The sequence below is a fragment of the Haemorhous mexicanus genome, chromosome 6, assembly GCF_027477595.1.
Source record: "Haemorhous mexicanus isolate bHaeMex1 chromosome 6, bHaeMex1.pri, whole genome shotgun sequence".
NCBI classification, from domain to species: Eukaryota; Metazoa; Chordata; class Aves; order Passeriformes; family Fringillidae; genus Haemorhous; species Haemorhous mexicanus.
The window spans coordinates 65,570,620-65,575,379 of record NC_082346.1 but is presented as its reverse complement, the minus strand read 5'-3'; positions in this window follow the sequence as shown (position 1 = coordinate 65,575,379).

The following is a 4,760-nucleotide window of genomic DNA, read 5'->3' as shown; positions in this document are numbered from 1 at the left end:
GGACAGGAGCTGTGCAGAGCCACAAGGTCCCCCCTGAGCTTCCTTTGCTCCAGGCTGAGCCCCCTTCCAGCTCCCTCAGCCTCTCCAGACCCTTCCCAGCTCCTTTCCCTTCCCTGGGAAATGGGAATTTCCCCAGGACACACAGGTGACCTGGCCAGGGGGCTCTCCCCTTCCAGCCCCACTTCCCACCTGAGCACACACAAGGAATAAAGAGGTTTGGGTTTGGGGTTCCAGCTCCTTCCCAGCAGTTGCTGCCTGTGTTAAGAGCAGCCCAAGGATTGCAGTCCTGGCAGAGTTTCCTTGGATGAGATTTCCCAAAAGCTTTTAGCTCTACCCTGGGAGTTTGTCTCTAATTGCAGAAATAACAAAATGCCTTTGAGCATATTTATTCACTGGAGTTTGATTTTAGTTACTCATTATAACAGTGTTAATAGCAGCCTGCAGGGAAGGGGCAGGATCGCACTGGAGCAAGAGAGAGCCAAAGATGAGTTGGTTTGAATTTTTGCTTAATGGACCATTCTGTCCTCAGAACAGTTTGTCTTTCCTGCCATTTTTATTTCCCCTTTTGCCACTTGATGTCTCAAACCCAGAAATAAAAGGCAACAGAGTTATCTAATACCACAAGTGTCAGATCTCATAACTTGGTGAAAATCAGTCCTTCAGGGAAATTGAATTTATTGCCAGTTGAAATATGAATGCTTTTATTTGCTCGGGAATGTGAGCCTGCCTTTGTTAGCAGGACTGACCTATTCTCACTGAAGCCAAAGGTTGATTTTGGCTGCTCACAAGTTGTTCAGGGGTGGAAGAGAGTGAAAAGACTGGTGGGAGACTCAGGACAAGGAAACTGATGATGGAATTGCTGTTTTAGCCAGAAACAACTCTTGGATTCCCCGGCCCCTGACTCTTGCATGTTGTTGAGGTTTCAGTTCTGCAGCTCCTGGTCCCAGCCCTCATTCCTGGTCCATGGAATTTATCCTGGGCAGGGATAAAACCCAGGAGTGCTGCAGTAGGTGCCCTGCTTTGTTTCCTGAGCAAGAAAAGCCCTGATCCTGTAGAGCAATTTGTCCTTTCCCACAGCCAAGGGAGGCTGGAGCTGGGGAGGAGCTGCTGTTTGGAGGGGAGGCAGGGGCACAAAGACTTGGGTCACTGTTTTAGGGGTGTTTCCAGGAGACAGGAACAGTTTCCCAGTCCCAGAACCCCAGACTCACAGGGATGGCTCAGTCCTTCCTGGTGGGAAGTTGGGCTTTGCCAGGCTGGCTCTGACCCCAGGCTGAGCCCTCCCGGGTGGGGCTCTGTCCTTTGAGCTGGGATGCAAAGCTTTGGCATGAGGGGAGCTGCCTGAGGATCTTCCTTTGGGAATTTTTAATGGATCCAGACCTCTCAGAGTCCTGCTGCATCCCCTGCACCCAGGTGAGCCTGGCTTGCTTAGGACAGCACCAACCCATGGCTTCTCCCACTCCTCTGGGCTGGGATTTAAACCCGGGCACTGTTTGCTTGGTGAGTTATGATGGATAGAACAGGGCCATTCATCTTCCTGCAAGGCTTCAGGGGTTATTTATACCTTTAGAATTTGTCAGAGGGAAATTTCCGAGTCAAACAAACATGTAATTTATTCGTGGCAGCGCAGAGAGTCTGAAGAGTTTAATTTCTGTGGAGATGGAAGATGCAAGGAGCCCCATTTGTCAGGGCAGACAGCAGAAGTGATGCCAGGCTGGACTGGAGATCCTTGGAGCATCATCCTCAGCTGACACTGGTTCAGGGTTGTGGCTCCCAGGGAACTGCTGCTGGCTCCTTGTCTTGGTTTGGAAAGACAGGAGTCTGCTAAGGAAGGCAGGAGCCTCCCCTGAAATGGAGAAAATTAACCCCCCTCCCCCCCTCCTCCCAATTTCTATAAATTTTAAATTAAGGGGCTCTCAGGCAAAAAATATGGGAGCAGGAATAACAGTTCTTTACTAGGGAAGAAAATAAAAGGATAAAATGAACGCTGCAGTGAACTAACACAACCCTGGCAGAGCCAGAGCACAGCCTGACACCCTGTGGGTCAGGGGGCTGGCAGCAGTCCCACTGGAATTGTGGCTCAGCCCTCCTGCAGTGCCAGGGCTGGTTCTGCTGGAGCAGGGATCCTGGAGAAGGGTGCAGTCTGCCTCTGAAGGTCCAGGGGCAGAGGCAGCTGCTGTTCCTCTGGGGAATCCAGTGGAGAAGCTGTGCTGGTGTTCCAGGATCTCCAGATTCTATCCGGGTAGGAATGCCTGGCTCCTCCCCCTGGGCTCCCATCTCCCAATGGGATGCTGCAGTTCTTATCAGCCATGCAGGGACATTCCATGGCCTCTTATCAGCAGGTGTCTGCCCAGAGGGAGGAGTGGGTGGGGGAGAGAGAAGGAAAACTGCCCAATGGACAGGAGACAGCTGCCACACAGATGGTGACAGAACACATCCTGCCTGGCAGGCTGGGACACTGCTGCTGTCCCCAGGCCCTGGGAAGGAAATGGTTTTTCCATGGACTGAACTTAGAGCTGCCTTTGGAAATGGACAGCTGAATAAGGATCCTCATTGGAAAGCATCCCCAGCTCCAAGTGCCTTTCTGCAGTGTGTTGCTTTTCCATCTGTGAGGCTGATAAAGCTCCTCCTGCAGTTTAATGCTGGGTTTCATCCTGCCTGATCAATAATAATTCCCTGCAGGACAAGCATGGAGGGGTGATGGGAATTAATGAGCTGTGCCTCAGCCCACGCTGTGTTTACAGACTCTGCGAGTCCCTGGCACTTGGGTGTCTCTTGGCACAGCAGCCTCATCAGAATTATTCCCTTTCAGCTCTTCCTCCACCCAAAAATGCAGCTGCAAGTCCAGCCCCGAGCTGAGAAACCTCCTCCTGCTGCTCCAAGAACATCACAGCCACAAGAGCTGAACTCAGCACAGCAATCTCCAGCTTTTCATTTTAGCTCTGGGCTTCTTTGAGTTTCAGTCTGCAAATTTTGGGTGTAAAACTCAATTTTCTTGGGTAGGAGACCCCACCAAGTGTGCTCCTCCACGGGGGTGACACACCAAAGCTCTTGGTACATAAAAAGAGGAATTTCCTCCCAATTCTGGGAACTCTTCACCCTTGTGTCATCCTGCTGAGAAGGTCTGGAAGCGGCTCCACTTGATGCCATCACTGCTGCTCCAGGAATGATCCCAAGGAACCTCTGGAGATGGGGATGGGGTTGTATTGCATCAAATAATCAGTTCCTGTGATCACTCCACATCTTGGTGCTTTTTTGATGCTTGAAGTGTTTCTGTGCCCTTCAAAAACGGTCCTGAAGTGGTTCTGGGACTGGGTGAGTCTTGGCAAAAGTTCTGTGGATCTTCAGGGACCTGACATCGCTCCTAAGAGACTCTGTGACCTCCTCCTCCTCCTCCTCCTCCTCCTCTGCAGGGTCAGGCTGGGATAAATCCTCCCCCCATGGATAAATCACCGAGCCTGAGGATGGCTTCAGACATGATTCCTTGGTTACGTGGAGACAAGGGGTTTTTACAAAGCAGGGGAACAGACAGCAGGGCAGGATAAAGATGAAGAGCCTGATGACTTTTTGTCTTTCAAGTGGTCATTTTTCACATCAGGTGAGGCAAAACTGGGCTTGAGTGACATTTCTCTAATGCAATTAATTATTTATGGTTTTCTGCGAGCAGCAATCAAGAGGAGCAGCACTGAAATGGAATTTATATCTCAATTGATTTTTAAAGAGAGGCCTGAAGTGAGTGCAGGGTCTGTGCCAACCCCAGCTGGGTCTGCCTGGGCTTTAAACAGGGACACACCTGGCCAGGAGCTCCAGCACAGGTGGAGCTCCTGGCCAGGTGCTCCTTCCCTGCCTCTGAAGGCAAAAATTGTCATAAAATCCAGACTGGTTTGGGTGGGAAGGGATTCAAAGTTCAGCCCTGCCATGGCAGGGACACCTCCCACTGTCCCAGGGTGTCCCAGTGTCCAGCCTGGCCTTGGGCACTGCCAGGGATCCAGGGGCAGCCACAGCTGCTCTGGCCATTCCAGCCCAGCCAGGAATTCCCAGTTCCCAATCTCCCATCCATCCCTGCCCTCTGGCACTGGGAGCTATTCCCTGGCTCCTGTTCCTCCAGCCCTTGGAAATTCTCTCCCTCTTTCCTGCAGCTCCTTTAGGCCACACTGAGCTCACCCCAAAGCTCCTCCTCTCCTGGTGAACATTCCCAGCTCTCCCAGCTGAGCTGCTCCATCCCTCTGCTCATCCTGGTGCCTCCTCCTCAGCAGCTCCATATCCTTCCTGTGATGGGAGACCACAAATGAATTCCAAAATAATCAAGGCCTGGGACTGGCTGAGTCTTGGCAAAAGTTCTGTGGATCTTCAGGGGCCAGGGTAAAGCCAGGGTAAAGCTCCCTGTCCATAATTAGCTTTGGATGGGGCATTTGTCCTCTTGCATATCTGGAGCTGGGAAAATGGAATTCCTCCTTGCAGGTAACATTTGCTGCTCCCTTGGATGTGTTTTTACCCCCCTGACTGCAAGGACTTCTCTGCTTGAGGAGCTGCTGCCTGGATTGCAGCAGAACAAAAGGGAGGAAAAACCAACATTTTTTTGCCATCTTTTTATTCTTCATGTTCTCTGTTTCTATTTTAATTACAGAGTTTCCAGACACAGGAGGGAATTTGCATTTGATGGTTTGGATGTTAATGATGCTGTTGTGTCTGGTGTAATGAAATGTTTCCCATATGCTGGCTCCAGTGGAAGGGCTCTCCCTGGAGATCTCCAGATGAGCTCA